This window comes from Sciurus carolinensis, chromosome 13, assembly GCF_902686445.1.
Source record: "Sciurus carolinensis chromosome 13, mSciCar1.2, whole genome shotgun sequence".
In the NCBI taxonomy this organism is placed as follows: Eukaryota; Metazoa; Chordata; class Mammalia; order Rodentia; family Sciuridae; genus Sciurus; species Sciurus carolinensis.
In genome coordinates this window covers 71,613,944-71,634,596 of record NC_062225.1, presented here as the reverse complement: position 1 = coordinate 71,634,596, position 20,653 = coordinate 71,613,944, and the positions used below count along the sequence as shown (strand labels likewise).

The window sequence follows — 20,653 nt, the reverse complement described above, 5'->3', positions numbered from 1 at the left end:
CTGACAGATGTGGATGCAAGTGGAGCTTTAAGCCTATTAGGTTAATCATGCCCTAGCCAGTCAGCACTCACTGTGTGTTCTAATATAGAACTTCTCAGCACTTACTATCTTGGGAAGCGGATTATTTTTGCACGTGCTTATGCTTTTAATTCCGTTCAGACGCCTGCCATATGAAACCTAGAGAAATAAGCTTTAATTGCAAAAGGCTCTGGAAGAGACACATTTGTGGAAGGAAAGTGAGGGCTCGCCAATTATAGACACTGGAAGAGAAGTGACCTTCACAGTTTAATAAGGGCAAACCAGCCGAGTGTGTTCCAACCTGCTGCAACCAAGAAGATCCCAGAACATAGACAGGGACCCCAAAGCCATACTTTGTTGTCTGTATTGCTTGTAAATCCCCATGACTCTAGTGACAGACAATGTTCCTAAATAATTAGACGGTGAATGAAGAAGACAGGGTTGCTTTCCTCTGTGTTAGAAAATAGAGTCAGACAGCAGGAGAGCTATCCTTCCTGCTTTGGAGGGGGAAAACAAGAAAGTTTATCACCATATGAAGCTCAAAGCCAGTCATGATGGGCCACAGTAACTCAGGAGGCAGTGCTTTCCTGGGAAGAAACTTTTATTAAAACTTTCTCATAGGAAAACAAACTAAACCTGGGCACCGGAGAGTTATTAAGTTTCTAGGAGTAGAACTCAAAGGGATAAATGTTTTTCTTTTCAATGGCATCTTGCCTTTGGCTAACAGTGGCAGCTGCCCATTTTAAAACTCCTTTTAAACCTTATTTGCTGTCAGTAAAATCTAGAGCATAGACTTGGAGTAGAGAGACATGGGCTTAGATCCTGACTCCACCTTTGAGTTGAGGGAACATCTGAAAGTTATTTAACTTTGCTAAGGCAGAGATTGTCTTTAAAAGGAGGACAATGGCATCTGCTTTACTGAGCTCTTGTGGGCATTAGGTCAATCAGTGTTTGGTAAGTGCCTGGTGAATGCTAGGTAGTCAAAAAAAAAAAAAAAAAAAAAAGACGAAGGAGGAAAAAAGTGGTCCTTTACTCCTTTCTCTCTGGAAGGTAAGCTACTTATAATAATAAGTCGTAAGAAAATTGTTTGCCAAGAACCAAATTCAAGTCCTTTCCTGAATTGTCTGTAAGTAATTGCTGCTGGGCTTGGAGCCCTCAAAATCTGCTTGGTTTGCTCTTCTGCATCTGTACAGGGTGGCCCTGTGCTTAGTGCATAGCCACATCAGGAGTTTTCTAAGGCCTCATTTAGCAATTTCTCTCCTCTTAAGCACAACTATTCCCACTATGTGCCTGAGGTTTTAGTAACCATTTTCCATTTTTAAACATCTAGGTCATTGCCAATTTTGAGTTCTCCTAATACAAAAACATTGCATTGAGCATCTCTGGGCATCTCTAAGCATCTCCTGGAGTTGCAGAGATCAGAGTTGTTATTCTGGTTTTGCAGTCGCTTTTGCTTACAGAACCCTGCACAACCAGTAATAATAACACGGTGTGTGTCAGGATGTTCTAGAAAGAGCAAGGACTTAGAGCCACTTCCTGTGCTTCAAGCAAGCTGGAGACTGGCTACTGGGGCTGCATGCAGAGCCCCGGAGATGCTGATCAAGGGTGATGCCCCAGAGTGCATCATCACTAAAGTTCCCAGATCTGTTTATTTGAAGCAGAACTCAGGGGAAACACAAGCTGTATCAGTGCCTGGGGCGAGCCATGTCAGGCATCAAGATGTTGTATCATTTGTCACAGTGCCGGGCTGGCTGGTAGACAGATGCTGTGTGAGAGACTCTTCTTTCTCCTTTGGGTCTTGCATTGAACACAGGGACAAGCTCATCTGAAGTATGCTTAATGTAAATTTTTCTCCTCTTGGGATTTGGGCCCCTGCTTGAATTATCTTTGTGAAAACCTTTGATCTAAGTGATTAAAATTATTTCTAAACCAATGATCAAAATAAAAATATTTGCCTGGAGGATCAGCTGTCAGATAGCTTTGTACCTTTTAGACTGTTTTCCTTGACTACTACAAATAATTTAGGAAGCTGTTTATACATCGCCATTCATTTTTCATTAAGACCAACTTTTGTTTTCTTTCTTTTTAAACTGAGACTGTTTCAAATGAAAACAAAAAGCTTTTTTTGGGTGGGTTTGTAAAATGGTATTGCTTTGGAAAACTAACATTAAAACATACACCTATGATTCATCAATTCTACTTGTACATGTATGATTACACGAATGGTATGAATCTACATTGTGCACAACCATAGAAATGAAATGATGTACCCCATTTGTGTACAATGAATCAAAATGCAGTCTGTAAAAAATTTAAAAAAGAATTTACCCAAAAGTATTAAATGCATATGACCACAGAGACTGGTACAAGAATAGTCATAGTAACTCTATTCATTATATTCTCAAATTGGAAACATTCTAAATGCCTAGAAATAGGAAAAGTTATAATTTTGATATAATCACATAATCTAATACTACCCATCAATAAAAGAAATAAACTACTGTAACATTGAACAATGTGGATAGATTTTAAAAGTATCATGATGAATGAAAGAAGTTAGACACAGGAGTACCCATTGAACTGGGTGTCATGGTGTACACCTATAATCCCAAGTGACTTGGGAGGCATGAGAAGGAGGGTGGCAAGTTTGAGGCCAGCCTCAGCAACTTAGAGAGACCTTAAACAACTTAGTGAGATCCTGTTGCAAAATAAAAAAGAAAAAGGGCTGGGGATGTGGCTCAGTGACAAAGTGCTCATGGGTTCAGTCCCCAGTACCAAAAAAAAAGTACATATTAAAATACTTGGGCTGGGGAGATAGATCAGTTGGTAGAGTGCTTGCCTTGCAAGCACAAGGCCCTGGGTTCGATCCCCAGCACCGCCAAAAAAAAAAAAAAAAAAAAAAAAAAAAAGGTTATTAACATATTAAAATACTCCATTTATATGAAGTTCAAAAACAGGCAAAACTAACCTAATCGTTACAGAATTCAAAAGAGTGTTTATCTCTAGGAAGAACTATTGACGGCGTATGGACATGAAAGAATTTCTTAGGGTACTTGAAATGGTTTATATCTTAATCTTGGTGGTGGTTAAACAGTAATATGGAAGGACTGGTATTGTGGCTCAGTGCTAAAAGTACTTGCCTTGCATGTGTGAGGCTCTGAGTTCAATCCCCAGCACTGCCAAAAAAAAAAAAAAAAAAAAAAAGTATACATATATATAGAGAGAGATGTAAAAATTCCTTGAGTTTTACAGTTGTGTACTTTACGTATATTGCACATTTATCCCAAATTAAAATGCAATATTGTATTCTTTGCTTTATGCCTAAAAGAGTCTTAGCTACGATGCTATTAGCCTTGGATAAGGATCCATGTTTTAGTTGTATATTTTTGCATAACAAATTAGCCCAAAGTTTTGCAACTAAAACAACACATATTATTTCAGTTTTTGTGGGTTAGGAATTTGAGAGAAACTCAGCTGGATGGTTTGGCTAACGGTCTCTTGTAAGGTTGCAATCTAGATGCCAGCCAGGGTTACAGACATATCTGAAGGCTTGCCTGCAGCTGGATTATTGGTTCCAAGATAGCTCACCCACATAACTGTTGATGGAAGGTCTCAATTCCTCAGGAAATTGGCCTCTTCATAGGGCTGCTTGAGTGTCCTTACAACAAGGTGACTGGCTTCCCCTGAAGCATGTGGTCCAAGAGAAAGCAAGTTGAAAGTCTCTTTGTCCTAATCTCAGAAGTCACCTTCACATTATCCATACTCTATCTTTTAGAGGCAATCACACTGAAGGAGAAAATTACATTCCACTTTGAAAGGTGACTAAAAAAAAAAAATTCCAGCTGGGCCCAGTTGTGCATGCCTGTAATCCCAACTAGGAAGCTGAGGCAGGGAGGTCACAAGTTCAAAGTCGACCTCAACAATTTAGTGATGCCCTAAGCAACTTAGTGGGATCCTGTTTCGAAATAAAAAATGCTGGCTATGTGGCTCAGTGGGTAAGCATCCCTGGGTTCAAAAAATATATCTAGGAATATCATAGATCAAATCATGGCATCCAATCATAATTATATACAGTAAACATTAGTTTATAAGGTGCTAGTTCTTGTCCTTTTGCATGTTAAATAAGTTTCACCTCATTTTGGTCATTTGGTCCTTGTGTTAATCAGCTTTTAATCACTATGGTCAAAACACCTGACAAGAACAACGCAGAAGAGGAAAAGATTTTTGAGCTCATGGTTTCATATGTTCAGTCCATGGTTGGCCAACTCTATTGCTTTGGACCTGAGATGAGGCAGAACATCATGGTAGAAATGCAAGGCATGGCAGAGCAAAGCTCCTTGGTTTATGGTAGCTGGGAAGCAGAGAGAGAGGGAGAGAGAGAGAGAGACAGACAGACAGACAGACAGACACCAGGAACAAGACATAGTCCAAGGGTATGCCCCTAGTAACATACTTCCTCCAGGCATGCTTCACCATTTAAATTATTAAATCATCAATTGAATTAATCCACTGATGAGTTCATATTCCCTAAGATATAATCATTGCCTAAAAGTTCCACCTCTAAACCTTGCTGTAATGGGGACCAGGTTTTCAATACATTTTCAGGGGACGTTAGAAGTCCAAATAACCTTGAACTAATTGATCAACAAAAGATGGTTCCAATGTGGCACCAATTTTGATTTAAGACAAAATGCCATTGAAGCATTGTGTAGAATTACATATGGATGAAATCCTACAGCTTTTTTTGGGTTGACATTTTTTTTCCCTCAACAGTTAATATTGAGAGTAATTCATGTTGTTGCATGCATCAATAATTCATACCTTTATGTTGGTGTGTGTATTTTCACATGATTAACTTCTGATTAATAGCTTTACACTTCTCCTTAGAGAATTTGTTAAACTTGTATGTAATCTAAAATAAAGATTAAACCAGTCTGCCTTTAGCTCTGACCACCAACTTCAAAATACCCTACTGTTAATATGAGCATTAAATGCAATTTTTAATTTTCTTCATCATTGCCTATATGATGCAAAATATTGTGTAGAACTTCAGTAATTATGGGTAAGACTATAAACATCACTTTTCCCCTCCGAAGTAGCCAAAGGAAAATGTAAAACATAATAATCTCAAATATTATTGTATCAGTTCTTGCAAAACCATATCTAATTCAAGTTGTGAGTTGTGATTGAAAAAATGAGTCATTCAAATTGTTTCTTTTTCACTGTTTTAAACAGTAAGAACTTTATTAAGGGAATCACATGTACTTTTAAATAATTACCAAGGATTCTACTAACTCACTGTCTCTGGGAGGTGGATACTAACATTATCTTTTTCTTTAATGAGAAAATAAACACAGGAAGCTAACTGACTTGCTCAGAAGTAAATGTTTCTTTTCCTTAATAAAAGTATTATTTAACATCTTTTTAGATTATTTGAGAATAGAAACTTCACATATATAATGAATGAAAGGTTGGGTCATTGAACATAAGTGAACAAATTTAGGGAATTTTTGAGTACTGACAGACTGGAAGACTTAAGGAGTACAACTTTTAGCTACTATCTTTTAAGAGCAGCATATTTTTATTAAAAATGCAATATGCTAAAAAACTTGTATATGAATGTTCACAGAAGCACTATGCAAACTAAAAATGCAAGTAACCCAAATGTTTATCAGCTGATGAATGGGTAAATAAAATGTGGTGTGTATGTGGAATATTATTCAACTATAGAAGGAATAAAATACTGATATATTCTACAGCATAGATGAACCTTGAAGATATTATGCTAAGTGAAAGAAGTTAGATATAAAAGGGCACATACTGTATTTCATTTGTATGAAGTATCCAGAGCAGGCAAAACCACAGAAATAGAAAGCACATTAGTTGTTGCCAGGCACTGGGGGCTGAGAGAAGGGGAGACAGTTTGATTGGTACAGGGTTTTCTTCTGTAGTAATGGAAATTTTCTGGAACTAGATAGTGGTGATGGTTGTATGTACCTGTACTAAATGACATTGAATTGTACACTTTAAAATGGTTAAAATGGTAAATTTTATGGTATGTATGGAAAAACAATACATGCTATGTAAAAACTTAGAAAACATAAGTAAACTTGAAGGATAATGAAAATCTATGTATGTAGTGTGTACCTACCTATCCATCCTCTTTCTGACTCAATACAGAATCTTATTCTACATACAATTTGTAACCTAGGTTTTCTTTTAATATTTTGTAAATTTACATTCATATGTAAATTCTATGCATTCTTAAAGGCTACAGTATTCTGTTTGAAGAAAGATAGATGCTTTGGTTAGACTCTTACTTTTGAACATTTAGGTTAGATCTAATGTAGATAATACTGAAATATTCTTGTAGGTACATTCTAGAATGTGGACTTGTCTTGTTAAATAATGTAAATTTTTAAAAAAATCATAGATTTTTATTTTTTAGAATAGTTCTAGATTGACTAAAAATGAAGCAGAGAATTCCTGGGTACCTCTTCCCCTCTACACAGTTTGCCTTATTATTATTATTTAAATTTTAAAAAATTTGTTCTAATTTGTTATACATGACAGTAGAATGCATTTATACATTTTGATATATCATACATAAATGGAGTATAATCTCTCATTTTTCTGATTATACATATTGTAGGATCACATTGTCATGCAGTCATATATGTACATGAGGGAATAATGTCTTATGATTAACATATTATGCTACTATGGTACTTTTATTACAATTAAGGAATCAGTATCGAAATGTCATTTTAATTAAAACCCATACTTTGTTCAGACTTCCTCAGTGTTTAACTATATCCTCCTTTTGTTCCAGGATCCTAGCCAAGATATCACATGACCTTTAACAGGCACTCTCCTTAGGCTCCTATTGGTGGTGATAGTTTCTCAGATTTTCCTTGTTTTTGGTGAACTTGATAGTATTGAGGAGTTTCAATCAAGTACATTGTAGGATATCGCTCAGTTGAGAGCTGTCTTGTGTTTTTCTAATGACTAAACTGGGGTTGTGGGATTTTGGAAGGAAGGTCACAGAGGCTCTCTGTCATTTATATCAAGCACTTCAAGAGCACATACTTCATAATTTATGACTGTCGATTTTGACCTTGATCCCCTGACTGTAGTGGTGTGTGCCGCGGGGCCCCATTGTGAGGTTACTCCGCCTTCCCTGGCCATCTTGAACTCTGTGAAAGTAGGTCACTATTGTAGCGACACGTAAGATGTGGGAGGTATGATCCTCCCAAATATGAACATTTCTAAGGCTTTAGCTACAAATTGTGACATAACTCTCCAGAAAAATTATACTAGTTTTTAATCCACAGCAGTGGTGTAAAAAATCCACTTTATTGCAAGCTTGCCAGCGCCGGGCATTAGTCTCGGCTGATTTGAAAGAAGGAAAAGATGGCATCTCATTTTAATTTGCGTTTCCTGGTTTGTTAGAGAGTTTGTGTATTTAAAAAGTATATATGTATTTTTCAAGTAAAACATTTTATTTTTAGCATATGATGGTTTAATTGCTTTCTTATTTTTTATTTTTATTTTTATATGTTCTAATTAGTTATACATGACAGTAGAATGTACTTTGACACATCATACATAAATGAAGCTTCATTTCTCATTCTTCTGGTTGTACATGATGTAGAATCACACCGGTCATGTAGTCATATAATACATGTAGTCATGTAGTACATAGGGTAATAATTTCTGATTCATTTTACTATTCTTCCTCCTCCCATACCCCTCCCTTCCATTCACTCCCCTTTACCTAATCTAAAGTAACTCTAGCTCACCCCCACTTATTGTGAATTAGCATCCACATATCCCGAGAAAACATCCAGCCTTTGTTTTTTTGGGATTGGCTTATTTTCATTTCTCTAATTGCTAAAGATGTTGAACATTTTTTCATATATTTGTTGATCAATATTCTGAGCCACTTTCCTCCACCACACTCTTCTGCCATGATGTTCTGCCTCACCTCAGGCCAAAAACAATGGAACCAGCCATCTATGGACTGAGACCTCTGAGATCATGAGCCCCCAAATAAACTTCTCTTCCTCTTTAATTGTTCTTCTCAGGTCTTTTGGTCACAGCAATGAAAAAAACTGTCTAAAACAATGTATCACCTGTAACATATCCTTGTTCATTATTTTTATTTTATTAATTTTCAGGATATTAACATCTTGTCTGGTCTCTTGTGTTATTAGTTTTGTTGTTTATTTGCTTTCCTTTTGCCTTTGACTTTTGTGATATCGTGGTATAGTTTTCATTTCATGAAATTGACTATCTGATTTTTCTTTATAATTTCTATCTTTATTGCCATATTTAGAAAGGCTAAATTTACATTTAGTAAAATATCTTGATCAATGTGTATTGATAAAATAATTATTTTTAAAAGCAGAGACATGATGTGGGAAACCTTGGTTCGACTGGATTGAACTTTGTCTTGGAGATAGGCGAGAGGAGACATTTCAAGATAGTTAGCTGTAAATTATAGCCTCTCCAGGATTACAGGAGAGGTTTAATGTTTCAAAGAATCTTAAAATGGAAGTGAACTGTCTGACATACAATGCTAAGTTCTTGGGTCAAACAAACAAACAAACGAAAAAGTGAAGTAAAGGGAGAGTTGGAAACGTGTGTGTGTGAGACCCTGAGCAAGAGATAAGCTTTAGAGGGTCCCAGGATAAGAGCTGTGCTTGTGAAGTCAGGAGTCTAGTGTTTTCAATATCTCTATTAGTTTGCTTGGTCTGCCCTTACAAAGGACCACAGACTGGGCAGTTTAATCAACAGAAATGTATTTCCTTACAGTGCTGGAAGCCAGAGGCCACCCTGTAACTTCCTCTGGTCATCCTCTGTGTGTCTGTGTGTGCCAGGATGGGAAGGAAGAGTGGAGTCACCTTACAGCGCCTTCTCTCATAAGGACACTGGTCACATTGGATTAGAGCCCACCCTGATGACCTCAGTTAACCTTAATTTCCCCTTTAAGGACCTGATCTCTAAATATAGTAACTTTCTGATGCACTTTGCTCTTTCCTTATGCTCATCAGATGATGATTCCTTGGTGTTCCATAGGCACCTGTCCACACCATTATGGCAGCCACTACTTTGGGGCAAGTGACTTCACACAGAAGCAGAGTCTTTGAATTTTCTGGTACCAGAGATTGAACTCAGGGGTGCTTAACCACTGAGTCACATCCCTAGCCTTTTTAAATTTTTTTTATTTTGAGACAGGTTTTTGCTAAGTTGCTTAGGGCCTTGCTAAGTTGCTAAGGCTGACTTTGAATTTGCAATCCTCCTGCCTCAGCCTCCCAAGCCACTGGGATTACAGGCATGTGCCACCATACCTGGTTAAAGTTCACAAATCCTTGACTTCTACAGTGAAAGACTTCAGCTGTAAGATGGAAAAGGTCTGAAAGGGATGAGAGCTGACAGAAGACCTGGGACTAAGGGAGAGTTTAGAGAGAAGTTTCAGGGCGATGTGAGTGTTGGGTTCCTTGTGCCCCATCTCTGACCACAAGGTCTCCTCTGAAGGACACTGAGAGAAGAAGGATACCCATTGTGCTTCTCTTCCTGGTAAAGCCTAAAGCTGGGGAGAGTGTAGGCCATGGGGAGACCTGACTCATGTCACTTTGATGTGACAGAGTAGGAATGGTGTCTGGTACCAAAGATGGGAGACTGGGGAAGCAGCCTTCCATCAGAGTGATATGGGAGGGCACCCACAGTGTCCTGAAGAATTCCAGGTACAACAAAGTTTCTCAGAGTGCGTCAGCCCAGGACAAGTTGTGAGAATCAGGTAAGGACATAACTGCACCGAATGCAGAGAAGTAATGTTGTGTCCCATGGACTATGTATGTATGTTGTGTCACATTTCAAGGGAACACCTGACATCTGCGATGCCCAGAGCCAGACAGGACAAATTGGGACCAAGAAGGGGACCCCTTGGATAAGCCTTGAGGGGCTTAGACTTAAGGAAGAAGGGGACAGGGGGAAAAAAGACAAATTTTAAACTTAATTGTGACTGAATTATAAATTTGAATTGACTGAGACATGACTGAATTTGAATGAGTTTATCTGCAAGTGACTAGATTAAATTTTCTCCACTTTGAGGCAGAATGGAGGCTCAAGGCAGAAATTACACTCAATTATAGGAGAATAGAGAAAATTACGTTTTTGCACACACAAGTCAGTGACTGTGAAATTTGTACTGGTTCCAATAATTACAGGCAGCCAGGTGTCAGTAAAATCTCAAGAATAGACCAAAGAATCTATGTGCTGTTCTCCCAAGTTATTACCTGATCTGCAGCTATAGCTCAAAAGATCAGCACAGTGTTTTATCAGAAATTGTGATGAAACCCAGTCGAATTCCTGTTCAAAATGTTCTTTTAAAATCAGAAACCAGAACCAAGTCTTGTAGGGTAGAAAATGTATGTATTTTCCTGAGTTCTGAGGACACCCAGACCAGTTATAACCCTATGACCAAAAGGGGGAAAATATGAAGTTCCAGGTGACAGGTGTCTCCTGTTGGCCCCTGCAGGTCTGCTCTGCACACCTGTCCCCACACATTGCTGAGTCCTGGGAGGCAGATCCCTATGGATGTATCACCAGGGCTCCTGCCCTTGAAGGGCTTTGTCTCAGAGGATGGGAGAAGAATGAGTGGGGAATATTGACCCCCCATCTTTCCATCCTGGTCTCCATGAGTTGGGAGCCCTCTCTGGAAGACAACTTTGTCCACAGAGCTCTCTTCTGAGTTCCAACCATGGCTCTCTCCTTGCTTTTAGACTGGGGTATTAATATGCTATTAATATTGCCCAAGAATACTGCTCTTTCCCTTGGGAGTCTCCTAAAACTTTGTCCATCCCCTGAAAATCATGCCTTTATTAAACTCTTCTCTCATTTCCCTACTGAGTCTGCTGAGGTATCTTGATTAATCCTTTGGGGAAAGTTATGGAAAGTTATGTGCTACTTGCATGGAGCTGAGGAAGTAGTTCATGCAGACCTGTAGTATAAGGAGTATGTTCTCCTTGTGCCCTGAGTCAGAAGCCCTGAAGGAGAGCACTAAAGATTTCTTATGTGACATACTTATTTTAGTAAATTCTAGAGTCCTTTGTGCATGATTCTGGATATACTTTGAAATCTTTCAACTCATGGGTTATTCATTAAAAATAGTGACTATTGCTATAGCTGTGAAAAAAATAATAACCAATACAAAATTCTGGATACTAAAGGGATAGATGTTCTTTTTAGAATGAGCAGTCAATACTGTTTGGCCAAGGATTTTTATTAGGTAGACAATGGCTAAGAATTCACATTTGGATCGAAAGAGGGAAGGGAGGAGTCACTTGGGAGGAGTCCGTGTCCTGTTGTGGCCTGCAGTGTTATTTCAATAGAAACCACAATCTCTCCAGCTCCTAGCCAACAGTTTTCTGATTGAAGAAAGTTCTAGAAGCTCTAAGGCCTCCCTCACATTGATATGAGGGAGGGATATTTCCTTAATTCAATGTTCCTCTGCCACTAACTAAACACTTTTTATTTTAAAATAGATTTATCATTCTGATAACTGGAATTTTCCTTTTTTTAGAGGGCCCAGCTTCCTCTTAGATATGGCAGTGTAACAGAGGGTTAAAAAGACTTGCACTTTATTAAGAGCTAGAGCCGTCACTGTGTCAGGTGTGTCAGATTTACTTTTATAGTGTGGTGACTAGAAAATTGTCACTGCAGGTGATTTTCAGCTGAATGGTAGACTTTATCTTTTCAAAGTCTTGCCACAGCCCACGAAGCTCTGGGCCTGCTGTTGGAGGGCATTTCTTGCCTTGAACATGAAGTGATGGTTGATCTATTTGTAGAAGAGAGACCTACAAAAGACCCAGCAAATGCTATCACCCTTCTCTATCCTGATGGGAGAGCATGGCTCCAAAACGCTCCAGGGTCCCTGTGCCTGTCATTAGTCAGAGAAACCTTGAAGCTCAATCCTAGGTGATGTGGTGATTTGGACAGAGGTAGGAATTGTTCTGCCTTTGAAAACTGAGCCTCTGATAGCAGCCACCACAGATACCAAAGGGGCTTTGTTACCTCAAATAGACTGCCACATTCTCACCATCTGGGATTCCACATGAGTGATGCTTATGTCTTATGGATGTAATTAAATACCCAGTTCTGAGAATAGTCTCTTCTTAGCCCATTGGAAGAAGGTGGACAACAGTTCAGGAAAATTGGTATTAGAGAGAGCCCTGAGTTAGAATTCAGGGTGATGGAGCTCCTTAGTAACTTGACACTGACTTTGAAAGAGTCTGTTAAAACTTCCTGAACTTCTTTCTTTGTGAAATGATGAGCCAGGTCCCCTTAGTTGTTCTTCTTTCTCTGCCATTACTGCTGGAAGTCTAGGAGGAAAGTTTAGGATCACAATTAATAGTCTCTGGCCCTTTAAATCTGGTATCCATAGCACCATAGGTCATGTCATTATTATGTATTTGTGGCCTGTCAGAACACTGCCTGGGCACTCAAAGGAGGGCTCCACCAAAGAGGCAAGCCAGAGCCTGCCATCACCACTCTGGCTTTCTGTAATTGGAATCCGTGGAGAGGCCCAGGGGAGCCCATTATGAAAACACCCATTTCCATATACTCCCAACCAACACCCTAAACGATTTGTACTCTCGCTGAGGAAGACCCATAAGGTACTGAAAATTCTTTTTCCAGGTGACATTTGAGAAGATAGTCACATGACTGGGGTAAGTCTCATTATAAAACAAACGCCCCTGTCTGCTCACACCTCTGATGATACTTATTTCTGCTAAGGCAGAGGTGAGTAACCTGAATGAAGCATAGCATTATTTTACACAAGTGAATGTGGGTTTCAGTCACCGGTTGTAGATACTGTCAGACAATGGAGACATATTTTATAGAGATTCAAATATGTCAGTTTGCTGCTGCGAAACTGAAGTATTAAAGATGCCTCATAATCCATTTTTTTCCCTTTTTATAATTGAACTGTTTTGATACATTATTATTAATGAAAGCCCACAATTTGCTTTAGGACTTGCTTTTTTGTGTTGTACCTTTTACTTTTTCTGACCAGTGCATAATGTCACATATCCACTATTAGGATATCATACAGAAGAGTTTCCTTGTCCTAAAAATCTCTTGCATGCCACCTATTCATCCTTCCTCACTCTTCCCAGTCCCTGACAACCACTGCCCGTTACTGTCTCCATAGTTGCTTTTCCAGAATGCCATGTAGTTGGAATCTTTTATAATACACAGCCCTTTGAGACTGTCTTTTCTCATTTAACAACATGCATTTAAGTTTCCTCCATGTCTTCTTGTATCTCAATAGCTTATTACGTTTTTGTCACCAAATAATGTTCCATTTTACCAGTTTATCAATTACCTATTAAAGGACATCCTGGTTGTTTCCAGTTTTTGGAAATGATTCATGTGCAAGTGTGTGTGTGTGTGTGTGTACACATAAGCCACAAGTTCTCAAGTCACTTGGGCAAATGACTGGGAGTGTGGTAAATGTATCATGGTGAGACTGTACTTAAGCCATGTAAAAAACTGCCAAATTGTGGTCCAGAGGGATGATACCATTTTGTACCCCTCTCCTTGTCTTCATCAGCACTTGTTGTTGTTAGTGTTTCTAATTTTAGACATTCTAGAAGATATGCAGAGGTATCTCGGTTTTGTTTTAATTTGCAATTTTCTAATGATATATGATGTGAGCATCTTTTCATAAGCTTATTTACTGTCCTTCTATCTTCTTTGGTGAAACATCTGTTCAGATTTTTTTTTGCCCATTTAAAAAAATTGAGCCTTTTATTATTGAATTTTAAGAGTTCTTTGTAAATTTTGAATGACAGTTCTTTTTTTTTTAATTTAGAGATCTTTTTTAATTAAATGCATAAAAATAGTCCTCACTTTACAAGTTTACAAGTTCAAAATCAGACAAATGTATGAAAGCATATAATTAGTACACTTATAAACTGTATCCACCCAAACACTCACTGTGGACACATCTATATTACATTCAGCATCTGCATATTTGCATGATACTTAGTGCAGAGTAAACACAATGAATTTGCATCTTTCAGTTCAGTACATATTTGATAGTTTCAAAACAAAGGCAACTTTTTTCAACCAATCCCATTTTGTGAAAAATACAGCAAGACTAATTATAAGGTTTTTATGTTTAGTTAGCAAGATATGTTTGTTATTGACTTACAGCTATTTTAGATTTTTAATAACCAAGATTACAGTACTTTTGATTTACCATTTACCTTCAAATAATGGATGCTGATATATATTTGTTTTGCTCTGCTTAAGTCTTCAAAACTTAATAATACAATTCTAAAAGAAGCTCATGTACCTTAACGTTCATTCAATAAACATGATTTAATACAGATCACATAAATTCAATTAATTAGCCAGAATTCTGTATTTCCTGTCTACTAGGGTTCACTGTATATTAAATCTGGCTATATATTAAAAACAATTCAGAATTTATTATAAGTTAACCCCAAAATTACTAGAGAGCTTTTAAACTATTTTATTGCTTATAAACATAAATCACTAGGTAGTCTATACCAGTGGTTCCTAGCATCAGAATGATCTGGGGAGTGCCCTGAAAATACATTGACTCTTATCAAAACTAATCTGTAAGAACTCGGAATGTATTTTTTTAAGTTCCCAGGCACAAACAATATGGTACTTAGTATGGGAAACCATGACCTTAGCCACTACATCTGTGATTCTCATCTTTCAAGATGCAGTAGAATCACTGGGGGAAACTTTTAAAACAAACAAACCAAACAAATAGATTTGCTTCAGTAGATTGAGACTGGCGACTGGGAACCAGCATTTTAAACCACCATTGGAACTGGTCAAAACCAATCTGACAAACAACACACAACCTTTGTCAGATATCGTATTATAAAAGAGTACATTCAGCAATTTAGGTGACATTGTCCTGCAAGCCCTGGTGAATAATTCCATAGGCAGTTTTGCAAGTGATGGATGGCAACACTTGGCCTTTTCAAATATATTTATATTCTTAAGTTAAAGTCAAGTGAATTGTGAGACTATAATTCATTCATTAAAGAAGGCTCCTTCAAACAAATTACTTAAACCTCTAAACAGACCAGTTCTTAGCGCCCAATTTAAACCTATTGCTTTCTATACATTAACCTGATATGTGAACAGAGGTAGTGGTTCCAGCTTACCAAAAATGTAATGTGGATTATAAAAAATTCACTTTCTCTGATTGGAGACCATTTGGACGTTAAGTAATACTAAAACAAAGGTATAATGCACTTTCAATTTCAAACAATGAGCATAGTAAGTTCCTACCTATAAGATCAGAAAACAATTCTAGAAAACACTAAAGGTATCATATTGCCTCTTTTTTGAAGTTAAATACTAATTTTCTACCAATCTTGTCATTATCTGTAAAGCAGGTAGTTGGTACTTTTCATTCTACTTTGAGATTTAAAAGCACAGAAACTATATCTCACTGCCTAATAACTAGGTATAAATCCATAGGGGCATTTGAGTGTATGATAGCTCCATCACCCCTGTGAAACTTTAGGAATGATGTCATCTACTTTGAACCCCAAAAGTACATAAGCAACAAAAATAAGAAGCAAGAATATATGGTTAGAAGAATCTGTCTGACATCTTGCTCACCTAACCTATGCCTAAGGTGCTGTTATTTCCTGTGTATATACTTTCCCAATATTTTCTTCACAAAGACTTATGCTCTTTTCCAGGGGCAGATGTGATTAAAAAACTGGCAATTTTTCTTAACTAAGTAATGAAAAACCAATTATCAAAATCAGTGTTTCAATGCCAGAAAGGCAAGTCATCTCATAAAATAAGCAACTGGATCTTTTAAATCTATAATCAAGAAGCTTAAAAATTCATACTAATTTTGAACTACTTAAGAGTCTAGGCTCCCCTAATAACCAAAGCATTTTTCAGTTTATAAATGACAGGAAGCCAAACTAATGAATTATAAAATAAGTGAACAAAAGTTGAAAAAGTTACACATAAATATCAAAACCAAGTGACATTGTGTCTACTACTAAGAAAGAAAGGCTCCTTAAATAGCTTAAATAAGACATGAAGACAGAGCAATCCTGGGATGAAGATTTCAAAACATAACACAAAGGGATAAGGACACTATCTGAACCTCACTCCACACTTAGGTCCTCTTAAATCCAAGGAGTATAGGATACATGAAGAAAACACACAGATACACAACTTTTCATGCCCTTTTAGCTGGTTTGGCTGTTAACTGCTTTTCTCTTTCAAATTCTTTTTCTCGATGCTGTTCCCTTTCCAACACTTCTTTCTGCCTCTTTTGCTGCAGTTGAAGTGCCCTTTTCTGTAACTTTGATGTCTTTTCATGAAGCATCAGCATCTCTTAAGTTCACCAACTTGGTGTGATAGTGTTTAGCTTCAGTGAACAAAGCATTGATATCCAGCATAGAGTGACATTCTTTAAATTTCAAAATCTCTTGTTTCAGTGTATCTAATAACACAACTTGGTTCTGTGTGAGTTCCTGGAGGGCTTGTTTTGATCTCTGCAGATCTGGCAAATAGTGAGAAAGCAATCCTTCTGACAGTTGTTCCACTGCTTTGTCTTCTATAGTCAAGTCCTCTATTAACCCTTCATCTGGAGAAGTGTCACTTAAACCCGGCATCTGCTCGCTGGCCTCCAAGATGTCAGGGGGGACCGGTCAGTATCCCATCCAGGGGCTGTGACCCAGGGACACTCATGTGCCCCCCTGCTGGGAAAAGGGAAGGGACAGTTGGGTGGACTATCAGATACAAGTAGGAACCCAGCACCTCTAGCACTTGGACGGCCACAGAGAATGACAGTTCTTTATTAGTTTTGCAAAGATTTTCTTCCAGTCTTTGGTTCGTCTTTATTGTCATATCAGGGTCTTTCATAGAGCAGAAGTTTGTAATTCTAATGAGGTCCAGCTTGACAATTTTTTCTTTTCGTGGATGTATCTTTGACATTGTATCTGAAAGCTCACCTGCATTTTCTCCTGTTATCTTCTGAAGTTTTATGGTTTTTAATTGTACATTTATATAAAAGTTAGAGTTGATTTTTTGATTTTATTATAGTTTTTAAAAATTTTTACAGACTGCATCTTTATTCATTGTACACAAATGGGATACAACTTTTGATTTCTATGGTTGTACATAATTTAGTTTCACACCATTCATGTAATCTTACATGTACATAGGGTAATGATGTCTGTTTTAGTCTATCTTTCCTCCCCTCACCTCCTCCCACCCCATTTTCCTCTACACCATCCAAAGTTCCTCCATTCTTCTCTTACCCTCCCTGCCACTCCCCTCCATTATGTATCATCATCCACTTATCAGTGAAAACACTCGGCCTTTAGTTTTTTGGGCTTGGCTTATTTCACTTAGCATGATATTCTCCAGGTCCATCCATTTACCTGCAAATGCCATAATTTTATTCTTCTTTATGGCTGAGTAATATTTCATTGTGTATGTGTACCATAGTTTCTTTATCCAATCATCTGCTGAAGGACATCTAGGTTGGTTCCACAATCCAGCTATTGTGAATTGAGCAGCTATGAACATTGATGTGGCTGCATCACTGTAGTATGCTGATTTTAAGTCCTTTGGGTATAAACCAAGGAAAAAATTGTGTCTAGAGTTAATTTTTGTGAAAGGTATGTGATCTGTGTAAGGATTCATTTTTTATTGGTGTATATTAATTTTATAGAACAATAGGTTTCATTGTGACATAAAATATGATGAATTTCATTCCCCAGTACCTCCCCTTATGCTCCTTTCCCCATTCCCCTGATTTCCTTCCTCTTCACTGACGGTCTCCCTTCGATGTTCACAGCATTCTCTCTTTTCTCCCTGCCATACCTTTCACGTATGATAGAAACATATAGTACTAATCTTTCTGAGTGTCTTCCATCCATTTTCCTGCAGATGACATAACTTTGTTCACTTTTTATGACTCCATTATATACTACATTTTCTTTATCTATTCATCTATCGATGGGTACCTCAGCTGATTCCTTAACTTGGCTATCGTAAATCATGCCACATAAACAGGACACATGGGTATCTCTGTAGTGCATCTGTGTAGTACCTGTGGATATCTCTGTAGTGTGATGACTTCAGATCTTAAGTACTGAGGAATGGTATTGCTGGTTCATATGGTAATACTATTTTTAGTTTTTTGGAGAATCTATATACCGATTTCCCCAGCACCACACTATTCACTATTCCAACAGTGTCTATTCTATATTTCCTGTACCATGTATTTATTATTATTTACGTTCTTGTTCTTGATGACTGTCATTTTATCTGGGGAGAGATGGATTTGCATTTCCCTGATGGCTAAATAGGTTGAACATTTTTTTCATATAATTTTTGGCCACTTGTACTTCTTTTTTTTTTCTTTTGGTTGTCAGATGATCTTTTGTTAAAATATTTTCTCATATACTTCTTAACTAGCTGGGCACTCTATTGCATCACTGTTGATGTCATCTATGATGTCATGAGGGTGGTGGCCATTGACATTACAGCCCACAGACTGGGCAGTCCCTAGAATCTCCTTAATGATTCTGGAAAGTTCTCCAGCTAAAGATCAGTGACATATCTGTTGGGCAATGTTGACAATTTCTTCAAAAGTGATATTATCCCCTGTGTTAATGTTTTTCTGTTTTTTAATTTTTTTTTCTGTCTCTTGGTGGCTCCTCAAGGGCTTTTATGATCAGGGCAGAGGCAGAAGGTATCACTTCAATCTGGGCCTGTCTGTTCTGAATGGTCAGTTTCACTGTAATCCTCAGACCCTTCCAGTTGCCTGTTGCTTCACCCACCTTTTTTGGAAACAGACCCAAGGGGCTGATTTTGGGGGTCAGGGCACATGTGGCACCGACCTTGCTACCGGCGCACCTCAGGTACATAACTTTGATCCTATTGGGATTGAATTTGGGTGGCGTGGTGGCGGCTGGTGTTGGATGAACCCAGATTTGGGAAAACCAAAGTTGCACCTTGACCTCCTTGGAGCAGAAAGGCTGGAAACCCTGCTGCCATGCTGGATATAACTGTACTATTTCTTTTGAGAAGTGGCCACCCCCTAAAAAAGTGTATTGTTCAATCTCCATTTGTTTGTATGAGTTTTGTAGTTTTACTTGCTATTGATTTCTAATTTCATTTCCTTATGATCTGATAGGATGCAAAAAATTATTTGTTTTTTAATTTGGTAAGATTTGCTTTATGGCATAATTTTATGATCTATTTTGGACAAAATTCCATGCACAGCTAAAAGAAGGTGTATTTAGCTGTTCAATGAGATGTTCTATAGATGTGTGTTAAGTCCATTTGATTTATAGTAGAGGGTAAGGCTATAGTATCTTTGTCGATTTTATTTTGTCTAGATGACTTCCTGAATTAAAGTCACCCACTACTGTTGTATTGGGGCTTACCTGTTCTTTTGTGTTAAGTATCGTTCGTTTTATGAAATTGGATGTACCAACATTTGGGGCATAGATATTTGCAATCATTATTTCTTCTTGTTGGATTGTTCCCTTTACCAATATGCAACAACCTTTGTCTTTTCTGACTAATTTTGGCTTGAAGTCTGTTTTGTTAGGAAAATAGTGATTCTCATTTGTTTTCAGATTCCATTTGCATAAAATATCATTTTTTAAATCATTTTACTTTCAGTTTATGAATATATTTTCTGGCAAGGTATATTTCTTGCATAAAACATACAGTTAGGTCTTATTTTTAAATCCAATCTACCACTCTGTGTCTTAGAGAATTATGACCATTCACATTTGATGTTATTATAGAGAGGTATATACTACTTCCTGTCATTTTGTTTATTTCTAATATTTGATTTGTTCCTAATTTTCATTTGCTTATTTACTGTTCTAATGAGATTTATTCTTTCCCATGCTATCTTGGATATTTTTATCTTCTTCTGTGTGTATGATTCTTGTAAATATCTTCTATTGTGCTGACATAGTGGTCATGAGTTCTTTTAGTTTATTCTTTTCTTGGAAGGTTTTTATTTCTTATTCAATTTTGAAGGACAGCTTTGTAGAAAATAGTGATATAGGTTGGCAGTTATTTTCTTTCAGGACTTGAAGTACATCATTTCATACTCTTCTGGCTTTTAGAGATTCTGCTGAGAAATCTACTGTTATTCTGATGGATTTACTTTTGTCAGTGACCTGATGCCTTTCTCTTGAAGCTTTTAAAATTCTTTCTTTGTTCTAAATTTTGGGAACTTTAGGTATAATATATCATGAAGCAGTTTTTTTCTTATCATGTCTATTTGAAATTCTAAGTTCCTCTAGTATCTACATATCCTCATTCCCAAGATTAGGAATATTTTCTACTACTATTTCACAGAATGAGTTTCTATGCCATTAGCTGGCCTCTCACTCCTCCTTAAGACTTGAGTCTTAAATTTGATCTTTTAATATTGTCCCAGAGTTCTCATATATTCTGGTCCTAGTTTCCCCAATATGAGCTGGAGAACTAAGAGGCATGGCCCATACAGGATCAATAAACTATAACATTATTTTCAGCTATAGCTATTCTGCAAGAGGTAGAAGCATCC

The 20,653-nt window shown here is 37.4% G+C and overlaps 1 protein-coding gene and 1 pseudogene across 1 annotated transcript in view; one reads left to right on the top strand and one right to left on the bottom strand.

Annotated features, from left to right (window-relative positions):
• Clip4 (CAP-Gly domain containing linker protein family member 4) overlaps positions 1–20,653 on the top strand; it is a 102,369-nt gene that overhangs the window by 11,312 nt on the left and 70,404 nt on the right. The gene's annotated exons all lie outside the window — the stretch shown is intronic.
• Positions 16,283–16,797, bottom strand: LOC124962903 (biogenesis of lysosome-related organelles complex 1 subunit 6-like; annotated as a pseudogene).